The sequence below is a fragment of the Microcaecilia unicolor genome, chromosome 2 (genome assembly GCF_901765095.1).
Source record: "Microcaecilia unicolor chromosome 2, aMicUni1.1, whole genome shotgun sequence".
Lineage (NCBI taxonomy): Eukaryota > Metazoa > Chordata > Amphibia > Gymnophiona > Siphonopidae > Microcaecilia > Microcaecilia unicolor.
The window spans coordinates 255,120,726-255,148,356 of NC_044032.1; the positions used below are offsets into that span (position 1 = coordinate 255,120,726).

Sequence of the window (27,631 nt, forward strand, 5' to 3'; positions counted from 1 at the left end):
TCTTAATCATTATTTCCTTTCAACATATCTGCTTTATAATTTATTTCAAACAGCAGTGGTGATTTAGCTTTTGGCAGCCAGGCCATTTACACATGTGCTACGATTTAAAGTAGCAAACGTTTTTATTTTTTTCTGTCCTCTTTTTTTTGTCTTCACAAATATGGTAAACCTACTTTGAACTGGCTCTGAGAGGAGCTTCTTGAGTCTGGTGCCCTGTTCTCTCTTGTCCTGCAGTCAGTAGACTTACTGAAAAAAGGCATCAGGTGCCCAAACTGGGCCCTGAGAAAGGGAACCAACCTAAACAGCCAGCCACAGCCTAGTCCCAAAACAGTCCTCAAAGGCAGGACAGAAATAGGACTGCAGAAGAGGGAGTGAAGGGGACTTGGAGAGGAGCCATTTTGTATAGCATGTGATCGGTGACAATCAACTTTGCCCCAGAACTACATGGCAGGGGTCCCATGTAGTCTGTGAGAGTTCAGAAACCTCAATGCAGCTGAGAGACTGCCCAAACACAGCTGCAAAGTTGCCCTATTTGAACCCTAAGATTGGGAAAGGAGCTGCACACCCCTCCTTCAAGATACATGTAGAGGTGAAATGGCCAGATATAAGGAACTGGGCAGGAGTGGACTGTAGGGCTTGGAAATAAGATTAGATATATTTTTAAATGTACCTATAAATATATCTATCCTTCTTTCTGTATATATATGGATATACAATCCCCTGCCCATAAACTGCATGCCTGGGTGACACTGGATCCCATCCTGGCCACGGGCTAGAAGGGAATTGCCTCCAAATCTAAACCCTAGAAGCCCATCTTCTGCCAGAAGAGGTTGCTGGGGAACAGTAGCCAACACCCTGCCTCTTCTCCTCCCAGTTCCCAAGCGCCACCCTACCTGGACAGGAGTCTCTGTGAGTCAGAGACACAGGACCAGCCCCTGCTGACTATTTGCTGTGAAACAAAATTTGGCTGAGCTCATGTTTGACTGTTAAAGTCAATTCTTGCCCCTGGGCTTGGTCCACCCAGCAAATTACCTGGCTTGCCACCCTCTAGGTACTGTATATCTATCTATGTATGTGTGTATATATAAATATATATATATGTGTATTTCATGCTAGTATAAAAGCCTTTGCATGCAAAGGGTGGAATAACTGAAAATAAATCAAGGTGTTTTTACTGACTCAATGGATCTGAAAGCAAAATTTGAAGTTAATTTGATTTGTATTGCGCTATTGGGTAATAGCTTATTAGTGTACTCTCCAGGGAAACTAAAATCCACAAGCAACTTGAACCCAGACGATGAGAAGGTAATTTTTAACAGCAGTTTTATGGGTAAGACAGAGCCTTACCTACCAAACTAACCTCCCTGTTTACTAAGCTGCGCCAGTGGCTGCCGCACGGCAATGCCAACACAGCCCATTTAAAATGAATACGCTGTGTCGGCATTAACACAGCTTCGTAAACAGGGGGTTAAGTTTTAATAAAACTGTGGCCCGATATTCAGGTAAATGTATGTGTGTAAATTCACTTAGGCTGAGCAGCGGTGTTCCCAGGGTTGCGGTTGAGGAGGGTTTTCCATTTACATGCATACTTTTATATAAATTAACCATGAAAATGAGTTCATGCCAAAAAAGCAGGTTTACCTAAATTTCCAAGGAAAAGTCCATGGATACTTTTGCTTTGATAATCCGGCCAAGCCCTATACAGAGAAAACCATGTGCGTGCTTTGTACACATGCACACAGTCAAAAGATTACCCCCCAAGAAGGACATTTTCAAACAGACCATGTTAAAACAAAGTATTCGTGTACTTTTTACCCACTGAACATAAAGGGTCAGATTCTATAAATGGCACTCAAATGAGTGCTGTGAAAAATTGGCGTCTCAAATTAATGCGTGTTAGGCAATCACGCCTAAGCATATTCTAAATACTGCGCGAAAATCTATACCGCACATAAATCTGCATGTGGTATTTAGAATATGCTTAGGTGTAGTTCATGCGACCAAATCTATGTGTGTCCATTTATGCCAACAAAAAGCTGGTGTAAATTCCTGCGCATAGATTTACGCACACTGGCCCGTATTTATTTGACACATTTATATCCCACATTATCCCACTTAGTTGCAGGCTCAATGTGGCTTACACAATACCATAGGTAGACTCCGGTTCAATAATACAAATACATACAGTACAGTACAGTAGAAAGCATGTAATAAACATCAGTATAAACAACAAGGAAATAAAAAGAGGGAAGTTACAGAAATCTAGTACGGTTCATATTTTGTTGTGTCGCATTAAGAGAGAGCTTAATTTGGATCAAGGGAGTAGGCCCTCTTAAACAAGTTGGTTTTCAGTAGTTTCCTGAAGTTAAGATGTATTCTACAACAATGCGTGTAGATTTTGGAATGTCCAAGAAATGCCCATTTCCACTCCCCTAAGCATGCCCCTTTTTGCCTGCGCACGTTAGAATTTAAGAGCAGTACATTGCAGAATACACTTAGCAATGTTCATGCGTAAATTTCAATTTTTGCCGATTAATGCTTGTTATTGCTTATTAAGAGCTGTTAACAACACTTAGCTTGTTAAAACAATTATGCACATAGTTATAGAATATGCCTATATTTACGAGGCACTCTATATAAAATCTGGGGGCACGTGTCCTTTATAGAATCATGCTTAGTGCCGATTCCTGCGCCTTAACTTTGGGTGCCAGGCGTACACCTGCTGAAACCTAGTGTAAATGCTGGCACCCAAGTTGCATGTGCTGACCCGTTATTCTGTTACAATGCGTGTAACCTTTCAAAATGCCCTTTGACATGCCCTCCCATGGCCACGCCCCCTTTTGAGTTACGCACTCTAGGGATTTGGACACCAAGCATTATAGAATAGCGCACAGCCAGATGCGGACACAAATCCTATTTGGTGCCAGTTAACATCAATAATTAGTTGTTAGTGACCAATTATTTTTGTTAATGGCTCTTTAGCCAATTAAGTCGCATGTCCCGTAGTGACCATGTGACTCCTCTGCTGGAGGAGTTGCATTGGATGCCCGTGCAGACCAGGATTCATTTTAAGGTGTTATGTCTAGTTTTTTTTAAATTTGGAAGGTAATTGCTCTAAGGGATTGTCCCAATTATTGATGATTTTAAATTCTACCGTGACTACTAAGCGTTGTAATCAATTACTTTTGTCGTTTCCGACCATTAGGTTGGTTAGATTCAAGGCTCTATTTTCTCATTCTTTTTTGTTTTTTGGCAGTTCATTTATGGAATAATCTTATACTGGCTGAGTGGAGATTGGTGAACCAACATCATACTGCTTTTGTTCTCATATGTGCAGACTATATGTAGCTTATAATTTATGCATGCATAATACTTTTTTTTATGTACTCCTAAGTTGTTAAATAAAGGCAATAGTGAATGTGTTAAGATAACATCTCAAACAGATAAACAAATGTACAATAAAATAAGTCCAAAAAGAAATCCAAACAAATCAACTACACAGATCATTGTGCTGTACTTATCTGAAAAATCTGTGGTGTTTCATCAGAATGCTACAGAGACGAACAAATTATTAATCTGCTTAAGCGGCGTTGGTCCATACTCGGTTCAGAATCTTCAACCATATAAAACAATCCATTTAAAACAGTATAAAACATAAAAAAGTATTATGCATATATAAATTATAAGCAGATGTACAAGATATAGGTACGGCAGGGGGGGGGGGGAAGAAAAACAAAAAAAAAAATACTCACGTATTAGCACATGGAAATTGTGGAAAATGGTTGTACTTAGAGACAAATGTTAACTGTATTATTTTCACAGAATGTTTAATAATAAAATATGATTTAAACATAAATTATAAGCAGAACGCTTCATATTAACACAGTGCAGTAGCTACTTATAGGCTGCACCTATGAGAACGGAAGTGGTGCAATGATGGTTCTCCTCTCAGCCAGTCACTATTCTTACGACTGACGGCTGACCTAGGCACTTCTTAAATATTAACATTATATTATAATTTTCAGGTGTTTTTTGGTTAATTTTTTTGTATAATTTAGATTACTTCATTTGTTTTATTTATTATTTAGTATACTTTATTTTTAGTTGAACATTAGAGAGGTATTGATGTTCTATTAGTATTTCTCCTAGAGTATTTACCTTTTTTTTTTTTTAAGACCAGATAAGTGGCACATATTTTTAGTACAGCAAAATATTTTCTCAGAAGGGGCCAGATAAAGTGTTGCAATTTTTTCTCACGCCAGATCAGTAGCACATTTTCTCTTGCACCAGATAAGCAGCATATATTTTTCTGTTTTGCGCTGTTTTCACAGCGGTAATAAAGTGTTGCAATGATAACCAATGCAGTGGTGAAGTGTCACATGCTGAAGTGTCAGAGTAATGAATTGTTACCAAACCCTTCTCCTCTACTGTATACATATTTGGGTTCTACTTGCCTGAAAATAGATGCCTGCTGGAGGCTCTGCTACTACTACTTATCATTTCTGTAGCATTACTAGATGTACAGAACACACGTCAAAGCTATGATCAGGCAGAGCATAACAATGCAGATTTAATGCAGCCTCAAAAAAGGTGGATTTTACAGCCAATAAGGGGCACGATGCAAAAAAATCAGAAAGATGAGTTCAGACCAGGGATTCTCAACCCAGTCCTCGGGACACACATGGAGGGGCATAATCGAAAGGGACGCCCAAGTTTTGCTGAGGACGTCCTCGCAAAATGTCCCCCATCCAGGGGCGGGGAAACCCGTATTATCAAAACAAGATGGATGTCCATCTTTCGTTTCGATAATACGGTCGGGGACTCCCCAAATCTTGACATTTAGGTCGTCCTTAGAGATGGTCGTCCCTAGACTTCGTTGTTTCTGAATTTTGGCGATAATGGAAACTAAGGATGCCCATCTCAGAAACGACCAAATGCAAGCCCTTTGATCTTGGGATGAGCCAGCATTCGTAGTGCAATGGTCCCCCTGAGATGCTAGGACACCAACCAGGCATCCTAGGGGGCACTTCAGTGGACTTCAGAAATTGCTCCCAGGTACATAGCTCCCTTACTTTGTGTGCTGAGCCCCCCCAAAACCCACTACCCACCACTGTACACCACTACCATAGCCCTTAAGGGTGAAGGGGGGCACCTAGGTGTGGGTACAATGGGTTTCTGGTGGGTTTTGGAGGGCTCACATTTACCACCACAAGTGTAACAGGTAGGGGGGGATGGGCCTGGGTCTGCCTGCCTGAAGTGCACTGCATCCACTAAAACTGCTCCAGGGACCTGCATACTGCTGTGATGGACCTGAGTATGACATTTGAGGCTGGCATAGAGGCTGGCACAAAAGATTTTTAAAGCTGGGGGAGTAAGGGGAGGTGATCCCCAATTCTCTCCGGTGGTCATCTGGTCAATTCGGGCACCTTTTTGTGCCTTGGTCGTAAGAAAAACAGGACCAGGTAAAGTCGTTCAAGTGCTCGTCAGGGACACCCTTTTTTTTTCCATTTGGGTCGAGGACGCCCATGTGTTAGGCATGCCCAAGTCCTGCCTTCGCTACGCCTCCGACACACTCCCATGAACTTTGGTCGTCCCCGCAACGGAAAGCAATTGGGGACGCCCAAAATTGGCTTTCGATTATGCCGATTTGGGCGACCCTGTGAGATGGACGTCCATCTTCCAATTTGTGTTGAAAGATGAGCGTCCTTCTCTTTCTAAAATAAGCCTGCTAGTCAGCCAGGTTTTCAGGATATCCACAATAAATATGCATGAGATAAATTTACATGCACTACCTCTGTTGTATGCAAATTATATCATGCATTTTAGAACATAAGAATAGCCATACTGGGTCAGAACAATGGTCCATCTAACCTAGTATCCTGCTTCCAAAAGTGGCCAATCCAAGTCACAAGTACCTGGCAGAAACCCAAATAGTAGCATCATTCCATGCTAACAATCCCAGAGCAAGCAGTGGCTTCCCCATGTCTGTCTCAATAGCAGACTATGGACTTTTCCTCCAGGAACTTGTCCAAACCTTTTTTAAATCCAGATATGCTACTTCATATCATCAAGACATTCCTTTTACCACTACCTGTATAATATTTGATATACCCTTTACCCCAGCATGAATGACCAGTTTTGTGAAATATTTTGAAGGTGTAAAATACACCGTATGCAGAGGAATATTGTCATATGCTAAAAGAAACTCTTTGTTGTTCTGTGCCATTATATACATCCATTTTAACGTAAACCAATGCTTCCGTTTTGGGTCATGTCAATAGTAAAATACCTTGTCCCAAAGACTGCCTAGACAGAGGGATACGGTACTGTATTAATGAGATTACAATGCCACTATCCATCTCACATTTAAAAGATGAACCATATCAACCTAAGGAATCCAGGTTTTCCTAAGAAAAATTCCTCTACCCAAACTAATCAGAACTGGAGTCCAGCCTCGTATGACCCTGATCACAGAGCAATAAGTGCATAATACCATCTCCTGCATAAACTGTAAGAAATCTCCATGGAGTGAGGGTCTAACAATGAAATTCTACAAGATCTTCAAAGTCATGTTGCCCAAAGCCTTGAATGAAACACACAAAACCTTTCTGAAAGATGGAGGTCTGCCAAACTCCTGAAGAAACCAGATACTGTTAGGCCCAAAAGGAAATAGAGAACACCTGACAAACTGGACACCCCTGAAGTGTGACAACAAGATATCTTACATTCTAGTGCATCACTTACTAGGAAAGATGTATGACCTCATTCTGAGAAGGTCATTCTATGATGACCTTCTGCTGCCTCAGTGTTGTTGGAAGAACTAGACAGACGTTCTTCATAAGCTAGGAGACCGACGGATCCTACCATCGCTCCCTGGAGCTCTGTTATAATTCATGCAGGAAATGGCACCACTGAAACGTTTATAAACTGTCATCAAGAGAGTGAATTCTGGAGTTCAATATCACAATATGTGGAAGGAACACTGAGACAACATTCTGAATGGTTAAATGACTCAACGTTGCTTTGTAAAACATAAAATTTGAATGAACAGTGAAAAGAATGAAAAGACTTTTCTTTGTATCACAGCTTAGAGCAAAAGATGTATTCTTTCAGAGTAAATAGACAAAACCCTCTCAGAACAGACAATTTGGGAGTCCCACCTGAAGCAGTATGCAAGCTGTGGATGTACCATACATGTTAGAAAAAAGGAAATGATAAAGAATACATATACCTATGAGAAACACAGACAAAATATACTCTATAGCATCAAAACAGAATATACTATTGTGAATGAATGAATGAATAAGGAATGAATGCGGATGAATGAGGAACAGAGGAAGTTCGAACAATTAAAGGTAAAACAAATCAGAGCCAGTAATTGTTTAAATTCATGTAATTTAATATGTTTTCTTGTATTGTGCTTCATATCTAGAACACCTGGCCTCCTGAGGCTCATCTAACCACTAATTATCTGCACTTTAGGAAAATGGTTCCAACATTTCTCTTTTTTAAATAATTTCTACAAGTTTTTGGCACTTAGAACACAGAGCATAAGTGTTGCCATACCAGGACATTAAGCCCAGTATCCCATTTCCAATAGTGGCCAATCCAGGTCACAAGTACCTGGCAAGGTCCCAGAACAGTAAAACAGATTTTATGCTGCTTACCCTAGAAATAAGCAGTGAATTTTCTCAAGTCCATCTTAATAATGGCTTATGGACTTTTCTTTTAGGAAGCTATCCATGACTTTTTGAAACCCCACTAAGCTGTTTTTACCACATTCTCTGGCAACGAATTCCAGAGTTTAATTAAACACCGAGTGAAGAAATATTTTCTCTGTTTTTTTTTTCAATTTACTACTTAGTAGCTTCATTGTGTGCTCCAAATTCCTAGTATTTTTGGAAAAAGCAAGGAAGCGATTCATGTCTACCCATTCTAACATATCTCTCTTCAGCCGTCTCTTCTCCAAGCTCAAGAGCCTTAGCCACTTTAGCCTTTCCTCAAAGGGAAGTTGTCCCATACCCTTTATCATTTTTGTTACCCTTCTCTGTACCTTTTCTAATTCCGCTACATAATTTTTGAGATGCGGTGACCAGAATTGCACACAGTTTTTTAGATGTGGTCACACCACAGAGCATTAAAACATTCTCATTTTTGTTTTCCATTCCTTTCCTAATAATTTCTAACATTCCATTTGCTTTCTTAGCCGCCGCTACACACTGAGCAGAGGGTTTCAATGTACCATCAGCGATGACGCCTAGATTCTTTTCCTGGGTGGTGACTCCTAATGTGGAACCTTACATTATGTATGTATAGTTTGGGTTCCTCTTTCCTACATGCATCACTTTGCACTTGCTCACATTAAACATCATCTGCCATTTGGATGCCCAGTCTCCCAGTCTCATAAGATCCTCTTGCGATTGTTCACAATCCTCTTGCAATTTAACAACTTTAAATAACTTTGTGACATCAGTAAATTTAATTACCTCACTAGTTACTCCCATCTCTAGGTCATTTATAAATATGTTAAAAAGCAGCGGTCCCAGCACAGACCCCTGGGGAACCCCACTAACTACCCTTCTCCATTAAGAATACTGACCATTTAACCATACTCTGTTTTCTATCTTTCAACCAGATTTTAATCCACAATAGAACACTACCTCCTATCCCATGACTTTCCAATTTCCTCTGAAGTCTTTCATGAGGTACTTTGTCAAACGCCTTTTGAAAATCCAGATACACCATATCAACCGGCTCACCTTTATCCACATGTTTGTTCACCCCTTCAAAGAAATGTAATAGATTGGTGAGGCAAGATTTCCTTTCACTAAACCCATGTTAGCTTTGTCATTTATCAATGTTTTCTACTTCTTTTTTTTCCTGTGGTTTTAATGTTTTGTGACATATTGTGTATTATTAGTTTTATTTATACATGTCTTTATTGTTGTCTCATATCACTGATGTTACTTTGTAAGTCACCTAGAAGGCTGCCCTCTGACAAATTGGAGAATGCTAAATACCATTAAATGAATAACTAAAATCTGAAAGGCTGTGAACACAAGTTGTACTGCACACTGATCAAGTGGTGTATGCTATAGATTCTGACTCAGATTGGATTATTAAGTATTTTTTTGTTCAATTACATTTCTCCGGTGCTTTGAGTAGGATTGCTACCTCATCCCAGGTCAAACAATCAGTTCAATCCAGTCCTGGATTTGCTCTACTGCAAGCAGAATGTGCAGTTCTGATTTTCCACGCCCAGCAGTCACAGTCTGTACTTTACTTTTACGGTTACCAACTGGTTCCAGAGTCACGTGAGAGGGTTGATCCAGTCTGGGATTTGCCCCATTGCATGCACTCTTTTCTTGGGGGATGCAATTGGGAAATCAGAACAAGTCCCTTGATGTGATGGGGAAAACACAGGACTCGGTCAACCCTGCTGGACAAATCAGGCGCCAGTTAGCAATGCTATTTCAGACTGGACTGCATGCACTGCTAATCGTTTGGTTTCATGCTCTTGCCCTCTCTGTGAAGCTCTTGCTTTGCATCCCACCACTTGTGGCTGCTCTTGTCTCAAGTTTGCCTTGACTATGTATCTGTGACTGCAAGCTAAAGCTCCCTTGCTCTCTGTTTCATGTCGAGGCCTTGGTTGTGTCTTACTGAGCCACTGCCACCTTGTGCCAGAGCTGCAGCCCTCTGCTGTGCTGCCACCGACTGTGATTTTTCATTTCTCCTGTGCAGTGGTTGCAGCGTCTCACATTTGCGCAAAGTTTCCTATCCTGATGATCTGTTTGGTAAGGACCAAGATAGCTTTTAACCTGTCTAGTTCAAATGAAGATGAGAGGAAATCCAGATAGCCACTTACAAAGATGGCATGAGACTGGTTCATTTTCAATAAGTCCACGTTTCTTTGTGGAGACTGCAAAATGTCTTCTTCAGAAGGATTGTTATATGTATGTACTAAGAATTTTTCTGTCACATTGTACATTGATCTACCCCTTGGGTAAGCCATTAGCTGTAAGATAGCAGCTTCTTGAGGTCTTACTTACAAAGTCTACTGAGGTCTTTTCTTCAACCTTTTCTTGCCTCTAAGGGAACGATCTTTGGGGTTTGTGCTGAACGTATTGAACCAGTGAAATCAGAGCTTCTGGAGCAAAACCTTTGAGAGTAGCTGCCTATTGGGAATGTGAAATGATGATTACAGCACATGCTGAGAATGGAGTGGTATGATGAAGATGATCTGTATTTAAGTGGACTACCTCGTCCAGAAAACAAGGTTGATGTCAGCAGACTTCCAAGTTGCATAATGGCAGATCATTTTCATCAGGGTGGCAGGACAAATGAACGAATAAGTCATGGAACAATTCAGCATGCTCAGCATTACATTGTGTTTGCAACACTGAACCAATTACAAACTGACTTGATATAGTGTTTCCTTAGCTGCAGTCGCTGTTTCCAGTAGACCTAATTAAATTGAGCATGCAGTTTATTATGACGCTTTCCATTAGTAAACTAGAATAGTCTGTTTAATATTGAAGTGTTTTTGCTTTATTAGTTTGAATGCTTTTTATTGATGACTAAGTATTAACAATAATTGTCAAGAAATACAATGTGTGGATACATAGACATGTAATTATGGTACAATACCATACAGCTTGTCATCAAAATTCTTCCTCAATTTTCCCCCTCCTATCTCCCCCCTTCAACATCCCCATGCACATTCCTGAGATAACATAACCGATAACAATCCTCATCCCCTATAAAGCTCCTCCAAATACTGCAAATCAGGTATACCAAGCATGGGAGAGTTCCGACTCTTCCCTCTTTACAAATAAGCCTTTTTCAAATGAAGGAAAACTCTAGAATGAGAAGGCATAGGATGAAGTTAAGAGGTTATAGGCTCAGGAGTAAGGAAATACTTTTTCATGGAGAGGATGGTGGATGCGTGGAACAGCCTTCCAGTGGACGTGGTGGAGACGAGGACTGTGTCTGAATTTAAGAAAGCGTGGGACAGGCACATGGGAACTCTCAGAGATAGTGGTGGCTGAAGATGGGCCATTTGGTCCTTATCTGCCATCATGTTTCTGTGTTTCTAAATCTCTGCGCTGAGCTTTAATGCAGACCTCTGTACACAATTTCTGGACTGGCCAGGACTCTACACAGAGAGGGAAGTTATGCGTTTATTGGCTGTTATTGAACGTGTAACTTCTTTTGAAAATTGGTCCCATTGTATTTATTGAATTCAACGTCCTTTGCCATGTACAGACAATTCTCTTGAAAAGGTGGACTCTACATCCTATATTACATTACATTACCCCCATATGCAAATTTGATGTTCATGTACATTCACTGTTGATTTTGTGAAAACCTGACTGGCTGACTGGGCAAGTCTGTGAATTACTACTGTAGGTGGATCCTGTCTTTTCTGACCCTATAAAACCTCTCTCCTTGCTAACACACCCAAAGCTGATGCATTGGGACCTGCAGCACTAATTACATGTAAGAACATAAGCATTGCCGAAGGTCCATCAAGCCCAGTATCCTGTTTCCAACAGTGGCCAATCCAGGTCACAAGACTAAAAATACTACAGTGCATAAAATCCAGGGCAGTGTCTCTCCATGAAACGGAACGACTACACTTAAGCAGGGCCAGTCTTAGACAGCGGCAGCCACACAGGGCCTCATGCATGCTTCCAGGGATCCCGCAGCCCCGGCATGTCCCACTGTCAGTCTTGGAACTGGAAACTGCCCAGCAATATTCCCTCTAACCCAGTGAATCTCAAGCTGTGAGGGAGGTGCGCTCAGAGCTGTGCACAATCACTCCTGTAGCTTTCATTTTACCCTGTAAGCATGTTCAAAGCGTGCAGGCAGCCCTGGCTGTGACCTTGATCTTGTTCATTGTGAGATCTACATCAGAGCTTTGCATACCCAAGCTTTTTCAGCACACTCATGTGAGGGCAGAGAGGGAGAATGAATGGCAGTTGTGAGAGTTCCTACAGGCCGGTAAGCCTCACTTCAATTATTGGAAAAGTAATGGAAGCGATGCTGAAGGAAAGGATAGTGAATTTCCTGGAAGCCAATAAGTTGCAAGATCCAAGACAACATGGTTTTACCAAAGGTAAATCGTGCCAAACAAATCTCATTGAATTCTTTGACCAGGTGACTGGAGAATTAAATCAGGGATGTGCTATAGACGTAATCTACCTAGATTTCAGCAAAGCTTTTGACACGGTTCCCCACAGGAGGCTCTTGAACAAACTGGACGGGCTGAAGATAGGACCCGAAGTGGTGAACTGGATTAGGAACTGGTTGATGGACAGACGCCAGAGGGTGGTGGTAAATGGAATTCGCTCAGAGGAGGGAAAGGTGAGTAGTGGAGTGCCTCAGGGATCGGTGCTGGGACCAATTCTGTTCAATATATTTGTGAGTGACATTGCTGAAGGATTAGAAGGTAAAGTTTGCCTTTTTACGGATGATACTAAGATTTGTAACAGAGTGGACACCCAGGAGGGAGTAGAAAACATGAAAAAGGATCTGCAGAAGCTACGAGAATGGTATGGGATTTGCGTTACAAGATGTATGAGAAGAGACTTGCTGACCTGAACATGTATACCCTGGAGGAAAGGAGAAACAGGGGTGATATGATACAGACGTTCAAATTGGGCTCAGGTGTTTTGCTTTAAATTAAACAAGGAAAAAACTCAATGTCTCGTTCTCTCATCCACCTATGCCCAGATTACCGACACAATGCTGCCACTAAAGGGCTACTCTCTCCCAATTTCCAACAGTCTGCGACTCTTAGGAGTGCACCTGGACCAGCACCTCCAGTTGGATAATCACGTGCATTTGGTCTCCAAATGAATGTTTCATGCTATGTGGAGGCTAAGACGCATATGATGCCTCCTTACCAGAGCCCTATTCCGTACCCTTGTGCACTGGCTGGTTCTTTCTCACCTGGATTACTGTAGCGAAATTTATGCGGGCTGCAAGATCTCCTTACTGAAAAAGTTCCAGACAGTCCAGAACATTGCTGCGAGACTGATTCTAGGAGAACGTCGTTATGCTCATGCCGAGCCTCTGCGCTTCATCCTCCACTGGCTACCCGTAAAGGAGCGCATCACTTTTAAGCTCTGCTCCTTAACCCACAAAATCATCTATGGGTTGGCTCCTGAGTACATGCTTCCATACATGCACCCAGGAATGCACGGGCATATCTCCATCTACACTTCCCAAATTGTAAGGGTGTCAAGTACAAAAGGATTTTCACCTCTTCCTTCCGCTACTGGTGCCCTAAATCCTGGAACGCTCTCCCATAGCACCTTAAAGCACAAATGGACCACAGCCTTTTCAAGAAGCTGCTGAAAACCAACTTCTTTACCAAAAGCTACACCCCTAGTTACTTCGCAAATTGATAACCCCCTCCTGCTCCCTACCCTGCTCAGCTTTCTGTTGCTAGTTATTTTTTCCCACCATCTATCCTCTGTCTCCTCTGCACTGTATTTCTGCTTGTTTGTATATTTGCCTAATTTTTGTAAGCCACATTGTGCCTGCATGAGTGGGAAAATGTGGGATATAAATGAACAATAAATAAATAAATATCTGAAAGGTATTAATCCGCAAACAAACCTTTTCTGGAGATGGGAAGGTGGTAGAACTAGAGGGCATGATATGAGATTGAAGGGGGGCAGACTCAAGAAAAATGTCAGGAAGTATTTTTTCACGGAGAAAGTGGTGGATGCTTGGAATGCTCTCCCACGGGAGGTGGTGGAGAGGAAAACGGTAACAGAATTCAAACGTGCATGGGATAAACATAAAGGAATCCTGTTCCGAGCGAATGGATCCTCAGAAGCTTAGCTGAGATTGGGTGGCAGAGCCGGTGGTTGGGAGGCGGGGATAGTGCTGGGTAGACTTATACGGTCTGTGCCCTGAAAATGACAGATACAATCAAGGTAAGGTATACACAAAAAGTAGCACATATGAGTTTATCTTGTTGGGCAGACTGGATGGACCGTGCAGGTCTTTTTCTGCCATCATCTACTATGTTACTATATTAGGACATGCACGGCTGCGAGTGTATGCACCAGGAAACTGTGTCTGTCCTGCGGGGCCCTGTGACACAGTCATGAACTCATACAACAGCTGTGAATGTGTGCACCAGTCTTGGCTCCTAGTATAACGAGTGATAAAGATGTCTTACAGAGGTAAAATGTTCACACAAAGGAGACAGAAAGAAACCTGCAGGGTCAGAGAGTGTGTAACAGAAGCAGGTGACACATGCTGGAGTGCTGAATTAAGGGAAGGGAAGAGAAGGATACCTATTTTGGGGTTGGTTTGAGCAAGATTTGGGTTGTTTAATAGAAAAGCAGAAAATTTGTGGACTGGGTGGGGAGTTGTGTGAAATCGGCAGAGACAAAAAAAGGATTTGGATTTGTGGGGTTGAGTGTTGATTGGGGGTGGGAGTGGGGACTTAGGGCAAGGAGAAACAGATGTCTGGAGAGGAGATAGCAGGGACTCAGGCCCAGATGCATCAACAAAACGTAAAACAACCGAAAATTACCGTTTAGAAAAAACGAAGGATGCACTAAAAAAAAAAAAAAAGATGCACATGTTCGGCGCGGTATTCAAATGTCGGATGCATGAAAGTATTGTTAATCTGGTGTAATCTCCGCCAGCGGTACAGGAAACGCATGCGCACAATCGCCAAACCTATGATATCACCTTGCCCGAAGACGCCGCGCCGCTCACTAATCAGCTGATATCGGAGAGTGCAGTTGAAAGCGTGCATCACAAAAATAGCCTTCCATTTTGGCCATTATTCACACCCAAATAATAAAACGTCTTTTTTGGCCATGCTTCACAGTCAGCTAAGAGATCTGGAAGTCTCTGAGCCAATCACAGCGCATTTCGCTCAGCTAAACGCGCTGTGATTGGCTCAGAGACTTCCAGGTCTCTCAGCTGAGTGAAGCACGGCCAAAAAGGAAGTTTTATTATTTGGGTGTGAATAATGGCCAAAATGGAAGGCTATTTTTGTGATGCACGCTTTCAACTGCACTCTCCGTTATCAGCTGATTGAAAACCCGGCCAAAATGGAAGGCTATTTTTCTGATGGACGATTTCAACTGCACTCTCCGATTTCAGCTGATTGAAAAACGGGGAGGTGAGCAGCATGGCGTCTTCGGGCGGCATGACATACGTTTTTGACAATTTTTTGATCTAGCGCAGCCCCAACAAGAGGTACAACCTCTCGTTAAATTTTCTGGCGATTTCCACCGTTAAGGCAATCAGAAAAGGTTAGTGCATCTCATTACAATAGGGTTTCTGCACAATTTGCACATCTGCATTCCGTTTTCGTTAGCTGCTACCACCGTCGGAAAATGGCCTTTAGTGCATGCCACGGTTAAAAACTTGTTCGTTTAATTTAGTGCATCTTGCCCTCAGTGATTCAGAAGCAGGCAAGGGATGGCAGGGGGAGAAAAGGGGCTCAAATTGGATGGGGGAGGTATGGAAACTGTGTGATTTGGGGGGGGGGGGGGAGAGCTTAAGCAAATGAGTGGGCCCAGGAGAGAACAGGGACTGGTGGGAGAAAGAGGTGTGGTTATGGGAGAAGGGGCACCTAAGGAATGAGTGGAAAAGGACGAATATGGAGAGTAAGAGAAGGAGGAGGAGAGTAGAAAAGGGAAATAAACACGGGGGAAGAATGATACCTGGGGAAGGAAAAGCATGGATTTAGACTGGGTATAGGGAGGGTGAGTGAGTGAAGATTGTGAGAATGAGAACTTGAAGGAGAGAGTGGAGGCTGTGTGGGACTGATTGGGCAACAGAGTCCCTGGGTGGAGATACATCATTAAGCAGAGTACCACAAAATCTGGTTCTACACACTGGGGAATCTCTCCCTTTACTCTAGACATACAATTAACTTTGGAACATCAAGCTGCTAATCTGTCCAAAACAGTCTTTGCAAATTTATGACAGCTTTGAGCGATAAGATCCTCTTTTGTTTGATACAATTAAGATTGTTGGTCCAGGCCATAGTAATACCTCAGCTAGATTATTGCAGTTCTCTCTATGCTGGGATTAATCAGTTTCTTGTAAAAAGACTTCAATTATTGCAGAACTGAGCTGCGAAGATGATCTTTAGCTGCAAGAAATATGAATATGTGATAGAGATCTTCATTGGCTGCCTGTCTCTGCAAGGGTTGAATTTAAAATGGTTTGTTTAATTTATAAGATCTTCTATGGTTCTAGCCCATCTGACCACATTACTCTGATCCACTGTTCTTCTGTAGATCGACCTACCGTAGTCATTATTCTTTAAATCTAGTTCTTCCAATAAACGTTTTTTTGATAGTTCCTTTAGCTATTCCGCAGTCAAACTGTAGATCTCGATTCCTATTCAACTCCATGGGGATTTCAGACTACTGGCAGTTTAGGAAGTCTTTAAAAACTTTTTTATTCAAGAAATATTTTGAAGTGTTAATGATATTGTAGTGAAATGATCACATGTTTAACACACTTTGATTCTTCGAGTGAAATTAGCGGCATAGAAAAACCGGAATAGAATCAGGTGGGATAGGGTAAGCATGGGCAGAGGGACTGAATTGAGGGGGAAATGCCGACAAAAGAAAAGACAATTAGATATGAGAAATAACCCTCAATGCAAGCAGAATGCTAAAACATGGCCATGTTTGGTTTGGTAGGTTGATTAAATTGATTTTAGTTTTAGAGTTTATTTGTACCAAAATATAAATTACTTACATTTTTTATGTATTATTCACAGGGAAGGGAAAGGGGACGTGCAAGGAGCGAGAAGAGTAGATGGGGAGTGCTTGGGGACAGGGAAGGTAGGGAGAGAGTGCAAAAAGGAAGAGAAGAAGGGAGTGAGAAGGAGCAGCAGGGAAAGTGCAAGGCTGGAAGGCAGGAGAAGAAGAATTCATGGATGAATGGGAAGCAGGAGAGGGACAAAGAGTAAAGGTAGAGGGAAAGAGAAACTTGCATGCCCAAAGTCACACAAACAATGCCAACATGTATGTACCTTGATTGCAGAAGAGAGTACAAGAAATGAAAGGAGGGAGACAGGGAAGAGATAGGAAGAGAGGTGGGTGGCAGGAAAGGGTGGGGAGAGCAGGAGGGAGAGTGGCATAAGATAAAGAGGGGAAGACTTCATGAAGTTGGGAGGAACAGAATGGGTGCAGGACACATGAAAGAAGCCTACATCCACACCCCCCCCCCCCCCCCGCAGAGCCCTACATATCCATCTCCCTCACCCCAAACCTCCTCCCAGATACATATCACCCCATGCGCCCAACATACCTATCCCCACTCAAGCACCTACTCACATGTTCATCTTCCACATACACTCACACATCCCCAGCCCTCACATCCAACTCACCCCCCCCCCCCAGAGATAACAACTAAACTCACTCCTGAAGATGAACACACAGAGACCTCACATATACCATCATTCACTAGTCACATCCCATACCTCTTGTTCCTTCCAACCCACTCATCTCTTGCTGCTGTATTGTGACACAACTTTACCATGCCTGATTTCACTGAATCCCCAGACAGATATACCCGAGTCTGCAAATGGAGGAAAGGGGACCATGCCATTATGTCATAGTAACTGTACACTTTTCAACTTTTTTTTTGTATGGCGTCACATGTAAATCCTCGGTGGTCACGTTTGCAGTGAGTCACATATGCAAGTGTTATCCAACAGGTATGTTCCGAAAGAAAAAAGGCTGAGAACCACTGCTGTAACCTGCACAGCTGTGTACCTTGCTTCACACTCCAGTGTAGCAATTCGTGCATGGCACACACTGGGCATCCAATCAGGAGCGCCTTTTAGGTGCCAGGCACAGCTCCCTCACCAATCACAGTGCTTGGCTTGGTTTTGTTGTTTTAATTTAGATATGGCAGGTTTTTTTTTGTTTTTCTTGGAATACAAATTTTTACATGGTGTGAGAAAGGGGGTGGCAAACCGGAGGGGTGGGGGAGGAAAGGGCTACCTGTGCCTGCCAGGGATCAAAAGAAGAAAGAGTGGGGCTATAAGAACTACAAGTCCCAGAAGCCCGAGCTGAGCAGGAAGCAGGAGTGGGAGGAGAAGTCCTCTCAGAGGGGAAAGGGGGAGGAGGTTGATTGGGAGATGAAGTCGGAGGAAGGGGATGAGGCACACCTGTGGGAGAAGGGAGTGGTGGAACAGATGGATTGGCAAGGGGGAGGAGGGGGAGAGGAATCAGAGGAAATGGATATCTCAGCCTTTGCTCAGGGCCACAAGAAGAGGAGAAAGAGTGCTGTGTGTACTGGAAGAAAAGGTATGAATTCCTTAACCCAGTGGGTGGTTGTCAGGAGTTAGTGCTGACAAATGAGGGAGGTGGGTCGCTAGGGGTAGCCAGTAGGAAGTGCTAAACCTAGAGGAATTCATACCATAGGGGAACTTGGGAACTTTATAGTGTTGCTTGAGAAAAGCTGAACGAGGTGATAAGCATTTGATTCTGAATAGAGGCTCTAAAGAAAGGGGCCTGTGCCAGGAACAGGTCCCGGTCCAGAGGCCTGGTTGGGGACTTAATAGCCGGACTGGAAAGAATCTAGGCGGCTAGGCTACAAGGAGGGGGACTCCACCCGGAGACGTATACTTGCCAGTAGCCAGTAGGGGTTGAACTAGGGGGTGGGCTACTGGCTGGAGAGAACGCAACTGAGTAAACCTGAGGAAGGTTTGCATAACTTACAAGGATTGCAGACCGCACGGAGAGGTGCAACTAGAGCGCAGACAGCTCGGAGAGGAGCGGAAGTCTGACATTGGTGCGGCTGGGTTGCAGACAGCACGGAGAGGTGCGGCCGGATTGCAGACAGCACGGAGAGGTGCAACTAGAGCGCAGACAGCCCGGAGAGGAGCAGAGATCTGACAATGGCCTATGTTATGTTTAAATCATTTTTATTATTATTATAAAGAAATCAGAGAAGACTACATAAATTTTGAAATTACTCGAAAAAGCTAACATGTGAAACCTCTGACATTCTAGAACAATCCCGTACAAAACAAGATGAAGCAGCCCCTCCCCCCACAACTTTGTATGAACCCCCTCCCCCCATCCTGGATATCCCATGGCAGGACCACCCAAACATGCCGGAGCCCGGCTAATAGTTAAGAATATGGCTGTGGGCCACGGGCTGTAATGTGTCCCAGAAAAGTTCCCAAATAAGCGAAGTCCAAATGGGGGGGCTAGATCAGAGACACTGCATCGTTCCACGAACAATATAGAAATCGTCTGGATCTGCCGTGAAGCAAGTGTGGGTGATGAAGCATCTCTCCATTGTAATAATATAACTTTCTTGCCTATCAAAATGGCCCGCTGAAGGAATCCCACTAGGCCCCTTGGAGAAGACTGGGAAATATCAAATTTCTCAACCAATAGCGAACATGTTACAGTGATGTCTCGTGACCAAATTGTAGATACGCTATATAACACACGAGTCCAGATTATCCTTGGGCAAGCCCAAAACATATGACTCAAAGTTGCTGGTGCAAAGTTGCACTTGGAGGTGCTGAGGCTTTAAAGGCTCAATGAGAAACAATGTACGGTCAAAGGGCAAATTTATATTGAAGCTCCCATAGCCCCACATTGCAAAAATGATGTTGTAGAGACAGTATGCAATCCCTTATCGTGTCAGCTGCTACCTTCTCTTTTAGGTCAGTAGACCATGCCATGCTGTTGCGTAGCACGCATAGTCCAGATGCTCTGTAATATCCTGTAGAAAACGATGGTGGTAAGTAAGCAGCACCGGATTCTGTGATCCCAATGTTAATGCCTTGTTGATGGCAGTGGTGTAGCTACGTGGGGCCAGGGGGCCTGAGCCCCCTCAAATTTCCTCTGGGCCCCTGGTTTTGCTGGTGGGGGTCCCCAACCTCCTTTCTTCCCCCTCACATCCTGCTTGCTCCTTTTAGTGAAATTGAGCAGTTTCACTAAAAGGAGCGTACAGGATGTGAGGGGGAAGAGAGAGCAGGGCAGGCAATGCGGTGGCGCCGGAGAAGGCTTCAGCTGGTGGGGGTTGGGCAGACTGAATTTGCCCCCCCCCCCCCACCACCACCACCACCTCGGGCTCTGGTCCCTTCCCAAACCCCCATGCCCTCTAGATTTTGTAAAACTGAAATAGGGAGTCTGATGAGCCCCCCCCCCCCACCCCTGCCACAGAAACGTTCGCAAATTTTTACGTAAGCAGCGCTCCTCTTGAACTTTTAAGGTATAGTGGAAGCATCTAGAAAACAAAGGGGTTGTGGTGCAAGCATCATATTAAAAAGGTTAATACGGCCTATGAGAGAAACTGGGAGAGAGCGCCAGAGCCCAAGCTTTGTGTGAAGCCACTCCAGCAGGGGTCCAACATTGCACCAATGAGACCTGTTAAATCAGACGGAATGTGAACCCCTAGATTTACATGGCCTATGTTATAAGAACTGGAACTCCTAATTATAGTGGACTTGAACTGAATAATTTCTGGTTATTTTCATTGTTAATATTCTACAGCAGGACATATTTATCCACTCCTACCCTAGCTATGATGATATTCAAGCTCCTTTCTGACCTCATGTGCAACTTTCTTTAAATTAATCCCCTTATTTTCTACTACTACTTATCATTTCTATAGCGCTACTAGACGTACGCAGCGCTGTATACTTGAACATGAAGAGACAGTCCCTGCTTGACAGAGCTTACAATCTAATTAGGACAGACAAACAGGACAAACAGTAAACGTCTGCCCAGCACTGGCTTTGCTTCCCAATTAACTGGTGTTGCCACCTAATCACCGCTAAGCTTTTTTGGTTCCACGCCTTCTATACAGGATTCCTTTGTGTTTATGTCACACATTTTTGAATTTCGTTACCATTTTCATCTTCACCACCTCCTGCGAGAGGGCATTCCAGGTACCTACCACCCTCTCCATGAAAAAGTACTTCCTGTCATTATTCCCGAGTGCCCCCCCCCCCCGTAACCTCAATTCGTAGCCTCTAGTTCCACCTTCCCTCCTGTTACTCTCTCTTATCTTTCTGTAAGTTCCAGCTTTGCTTACACCCTATGCTGTCTATTAAAATGTTTGTGCATTGTGTTGACATTGTAAGTAGCATACTATGCCATACTTTGTATTGCTATTTGAATATTTTTACTGGTGTAATTATCTATTGCTTATGTTTGACTTATTCTTGCTGTACACTGCCTTGAGTGAATTCTTTTAAAAAGGTGGTAAATAAATAAATAATACTATGTTTCCGATGATGGTACTGGGGGGGGGGGCATTTTTGACATGACGTCTAATTCAGACTTTGGACATTTTGCGCTAATCATCTCAAATCCAAATAGGAAATACAGTCATTTTCAAAACAGCAAAACGTCTCTGGGTTTTTTTTTTAATGGCTACATGCAAGATGTTTTCATGCTCTATACATTCATCATTTTGGACCATTTTCAAAAAAAAAAAGTGCAATTAAATAAATGTAGAAAATCAAGCCATCGGGAGGATGTAGCAGGAGCCAGCATTCTTAGCTGACTGACCACACGGACATCGCAGGAGAGCAATGGGGCACCCTAGGGGGCACTGCAGTGGACTTCATATAAAAGCTCCCAGGTACACATCTCGCAATTACCCCCTTACACTGTATGCTGAGCCCTTCAAATCCCACCAAAAACCTACTGCATCCAACTGTACACCACTACAATAGCCCTTTTGGGTGAAGGGGTCACCTATATACGGATAGTAGGTTTTTGGGGACTATGGGAGGGCTCTCACTTTTCACCACAAGCACAACAGGTACAGTGGGATATATGAGCCTGGGTTTTCCTCTCTATAATGCAGTTCACTGACCACTACACTACTCCAGGGACTTGCTTGCTGTTCTAACAGACCTGGCTATAACAGCTGAAGCTGTCATAGAGGCTAGTAAGTAATATTTTTAATCACATCTTTGGGGGCTGGCAGGGGGTCAGTGACCACAGGGGGAGTAAAGGGGGGTCATCCCTGATTCCCTCTAATGGTCATCTGGTCATTTAGGGTACCTTTTTTGTGCCTTATTCGTTCTAAAAAGAGGTCTAGACCAAAACATTGAAATTTTAGATCTAGACATTTTCGATTTGTTCCATTATGGCTGTAAAACGTCTAAATGTTAGGAACGCCCTAAGCCCACCCCCGAAATGCCCCCTTGTGATTTGGATGCACTGCAGATGAATTGCATAGGTTTTGAAAATACTAATTTTGACGCCTTGAGAAGAAATTCATCCAAGTGCTGCTTTATGACACTTTTTGGACGTTTTTCTCTTTCGAAAATGAGCCCCAGTGTGCTTATTATTTGACTCAGTTTTTCTGTACAGGTTTTGCTTGATTTGACTTTATTTGAAATTTCATAAATAAAAAAAATTAAAGAAAAAGTACTTTAAAAAACCCTATCCTGTCAACGGGGTGGGGTGGGGGGGGGGGGGGGCACTGAACTAGTCTGCACAGGGCCCCGCAATTCCTAAGACCGGCCCTGCACATAAACAGTGTTGTCGAACTGACCCAGATCCTTAAAGCCGGACAATAGTCAGGTGTCTAGCATATTTACTGGAAAAGAGACTTTTATTCTGTTGCAAGTGCCCAGGGGAGGCAGCTCATGCTCTTGTGAGGACTTCCTTTGGCTGCTCTCTGCCCTGCTTCTTGCCCAAGGAACCTGAGGTTTCTGCCAGTGCCACGTTGCAGCAGAAAGAGGTGGGGCAGGCCCGAGGCTAGGGCTCTGACAAGCCATGCAGCAGGGCCTGTGAATGCTATGCACCAGGGCGGCCACACCTTTCCATCACTATGAACATGACACAGAGCCCTCCCTCCTCCTGTCACTTCTGCCTGTGCTGTACAGAGCTCAGATCCCTTCTCTAGAGACCCAGCCTGAAAGCTAAGAGCTGGGACTCTCTCATGTGCTGTCTGACCTCAGACATCTTGCTCTATTCCCCATTTTATTTCATTCTGCTTTTTGAGTTCTTTATTTATCTTTGCTCTCCTGTTCCTCTTTCTCTCTCCCTTTCCAAAAGGAAGATTCAACAAACTTTATTGGCACCACAGTTTGTGCACGAGATGATACATTTAAAGCCCAGTTAAAAGTCTGGTATTTTAACTTAGCTTGCTCTTCAGGGTGATCCCTGCCTTTTGCCTTGGCTCAGCTGGTTCCCTCATCCCCTCTTCCAGGGCAGTGGCCTCTGACTTACCTTTTTTTTTATATACTTCTTGAAAGCCACTGAAATGGTATACATTCAGTTACAGTGGATATTTTCCTGTCCCTGGAGGCCTCACAATGAGTTTGTACCTGAGGGAATGGAGGTTTAGGTTGCTTGCCAGGTGCACAGGGAGCTGCAGTGGGATCTGAGCTGAGCTTCCCTGGTTCTCAAGCTGTTGCTCTAACCATCAGGCTATTCCATTCCCCCTCCCCCTTGCTGCCCCCTTTCCCTTATGGGTCTTTCCTGTTTTCCATACCCCAATCTACATTTGTTCATTTTGTGCACACGCTAAATATTTTATTCATATTGTTGCTGTTCTTTTAATTCTCCACTGCCTTGATGTTTTGTTTTCAATGATGGTCAATCAAAACCATGATGAAACATTAAAAGAAAGGACAGTAACTGTGTATGCTGCCACATTTTGATGATAGAAATTGGTCAGCCCAGCAGAACTGGTGTTAGACATAATAGGACCCAGATTAGAAAATTAGGAACAAGCCAATAGGCTGTGCCTTAGCTTCAAGCAGGATTGGGGCCCACTATGGTATGAAGACCTAGGGCAACTGCCTTGATTGCGGCATCCCTCCCCCCAACACTGCCCTTTGGCCCAGTAGTGAAGAAAGCACACTGACACACCATTTGTAGCAGAACTTCCCACAAAAGAATGAGCAGGCAAATTCGTTATAACCCTGGCGAAAAAGGAGAAATAACAGGGCCTGATTTAGAACTTTGCCACCCAAAGCCATAGGAACCCTTATCAAGAAGCAAGCAAGATCAACAAGGGGCCTGTGAGTTGGCAAGCATTCATAGACACTATGATTAGCATGTCCCTTGAATGGGTTTCTTTAACAACAGAAAGCCTTGTGGGAGGACGGGTGTAACCACGCTGAGCCTGTGAGTGCATATCAGCTCACAGGCCCTACACCGATCTTGCTACAAACACGCCAAGTCACATGCATTCGGTGTGTGACAGATGCAGTTGGGCCCCTTCTCCAGCTCACATGCTTAAGGGGCCCGATCTCATGCACTGATGTCCTCTCCTCCCCTTCCCTCCTGTGTCGGGCATCTCTCCCCACTGCCCCCCTTGAGTGCAGCACCAATCTCCCCTTTGGCTGCCGCCTCCTCCTGTCCTTCTTTTTCACTTGATTTGTTAAAAAAAAAAGTGGAATGAAGGAGTGGCCTAGTGGTTAGAGAACCAGCCTTGACATCCAGAGGTGGCCAGTTCAAATCCCACTACTGCACCTGGAGTATTGTGTTCAGTTTTGGAGGCCGTATCTTGCTAAAGATGTAAAAAGAATTGAAGCAGTGCAAAGAAAAGCTACGAGAAAGGTATGGGATTTGCATTACAAGACGTATGAGGAGAGACTTGCTGAACTAAACATGTATACTCTGGAGGAAACAGGGGTGATATGATACAGACGTTCAAATATTTGAAAGGTATTAATCCGCAAACGAACCTTTTCAGGAGATGCGAAGGCGGTAGAACGAGAGAACATGAAATGAGATTGAAGGGGGGCAGACTCAAGAAAAATGTCAGGAAGTATTTTTTCACGGAGAGAGTAGTGGATGCTTAGAATGCCCTCCCGCGGGAGGTGGTGGAAATGAAAAAGGTAACGGAATACAAACATGCGTGGGATAAGCATAAAGGAATCCTGTGCAGAAGGAATGGATCCTCAGGAGCTTAGTTGAGATCGGGAGGCGGGGCTGGTGCTTGGGAGGCGGGGATAGTGCTGGGCAGACTTATACGGTCTGTGCCAGAGCCGGTGGTGGGAGGCGGGACTGGTGGTTGGGAGGCAGGGATAGTGCTGGGCAGACTTATACGGTCTGTGCCAGAGCCAGTGGTGGGAGGCAGGGATAGTGCTGGGCAGACTTATACGGTCTGTGCCAGAGCTGGTGGTGGGAGGCGGGGGCTGGTGGTTGGGAGGCGGGGATAGAGCTGGGCAGACTTATACGGTCTGTGCCAGAGCCGGTGGTTGGGAGGCGGGGATACTGCTGGGCAGACTTATACGGTCTGTGCCCTGAAGAGCACAGGTACAAATCAAAGTAGGGTATACACAAAAAGTAGCACATATGAGTTGTCTTGTTGGGCAGACTGGATGGACCGTGCAGGTCTTTTTCTGCCGTCATCTACTATGTTATGTTACTATGTTGTGATCTTGGGCAACTCACTTAACTCTTCATTACCTCAGACACAAAAACTTATATTGTGAGCCCTCCAGAGACAGGGAAATACCCAGTGTACCTGAATATAACTCACCTTGAGCTACTACTGAAAAAGGTATTGAGCAAAATCCAAATAAAGTGCAGTGGACTTTGATCCTGGGGAACCAAGTTCGATTCCCACTGCAGCTCCTTGTGACTCTGGACAAGTCACTAAACCTCTTCCATTGCCCCGGTACAAAAATAAGTACCTGAATATATGTAAACCGCTTTGAATGTAGTTGCAAAAAAAAATCAGAAAGGCGGTATATCAAGTCCTATTTCCCTTTCCTATAATAAATAAAAAGTCAAAACTTTGGATAAAATGCCACCACTTCCTTCATTTAAACAACTTTCCATGTGCAAAAAACAGTAAGGGGGCAGCTCTACAACTGAGGCGCCTAGATACAGCATGCTGAGCACAAATTCTAGAAGGGAATCTGGGTGCCCAGAATACTATTGCAAATCAGTATCTACACACCCACTTATACTAAGTCAATGGCAGGCATACGTGCAGGCACTTAAATGTGGCCGTCCTGCAGTAACTTACAATATTCTGTAAGTTATATGGGTAAGTGGGAGCCCCGTCTATGTCCTACCCATGCATATGCTCCCTTGCATTTACAGGCTAACCCTTGATTCTATAACAGTCACCAAAAATTGTGCACACAAATTTAGGAGCGCCCCCCGATTTGTTGCACCCAATTTAATAAACTAACAAATTAGTGCTTATAATTGGCTTTTTAAACAATCAATTATTGGCACTAATTAGATTGAAGTGGGACTGAAAAAAAGGATGCAGAAATGGGAGGTTCATGGGTGTTTCAGGGCAGATTGGGGGTGTGGTTTTGAGTTATGCATGTAATTGTGCAGCTGCAAGGCCTCATGGGGAGAGAGGAAGGGTAGAAAAATTTGGGGGGAGGGGGGTGCCATGGCACCTGTGGCTCTCCCTGTCTGGGGCCTATTTCAAAGGAGTAAAAACTGGTGACCAAGGCCTGACCACAATTTCATTCTGGCTATCTAAAGTTGCTTATGGCCCATGCCTAGATATTAAGGTTCATTAGAATCGGTCAAGTGGTTCTTCAGATATGGTAAGTTGAATTCCTCCCCTACTCATGTATTTCATATGGCAAAACTATAGACTTTGCTCCCTTCTTGCGCTTTCCCCATCCAAATCACTCACAGACTTTGAAAGGTATAAAAGAAAGCTGTCCATTCAAGAACCTAATCTAATTCTGGCTCGGTCACTTAGAAGTTGCAATTGTGGCATGCGTACACATGTGGGTGATTTAACCATTAGACAGACTGTGGTCACCTAGCACAGCAGCAAAGAGAAGCTGAAGTCAAAGCAAAATAATAGATCCTGACAGCCAGATAAACTCACAGACTATCAGCATGCACTTTTGCACAGAAAGAGAATGGGTAATTTTGAAACAAACCATTTACCCAGGTCATTGGCTTTTGGATCTTGATCTCTTCACATTTATATATCTGATAGTAAGCAGTGCAATTATGTCTTTTTAGATGATCATTCTGGAAGGGATGGTGTTGGGGCGATTACGATTGTTGAATTTAATTATAAATAGGCAGGAGGAAGGGCCAGGGACCTGAACATTAACTGAGGTTGATACAAGGCTGAACTTTTATCTAATGTGCCTAGAACCATGCTCAAAAACATACTCAGCCATTTGAGAGGCCCCTGTTCCTTACAAAACCAAGGCAAAACAAAATCTGTACCATATAAAAACAGGAGTCTTTTGTAACCTTAAAAATGGACACACAGAGCAACCAATGAAAATTTAGCCTGGAATCGTATAAACAAAACATCCTAGGCTGCTTCAGTGGCTCAGATGGTTAGTGCAGTATACCTCAATATACAAGGTCCTCAGTTCAATTCCCAGGCCATCCAGGGATAGGGACATTTTCCCATAGAGATCAACGTATTAAAACAAACCGAATTTCTTCCAAATCTGGTATCATCTCAATAACAGCAACAAACTCTCTCCAATACCACTCATACTATAAAATAATAGAATACCCTACAGAAGTCACTCAGGAACTATAAAGCAAATTTACCATATCATAACAAGATCAAATTCTAAAACTCATTCAACAAGCAGCCTACATTGAAAAGAGCAGCATGGCATATACTGTAGTGGGCTCAAGGACATCTATACACCTGCCTAGAAAAATGAACAAGC

At 43.5% G+C, this 27,631-nt stretch overlaps 1 protein-coding gene across 4 annotated transcripts in view; it reads right to left on the bottom strand.

Moving 5' to 3' along the window:
• Nucleotides 1-27,631, bottom strand: part of SLC38A5 (solute carrier family 38 member 5) — a 181,322-nt gene that overhangs the window by 79,658 nt on the left and 74,033 nt on the right. The gene's annotated exons all lie outside the window — the stretch shown is intronic.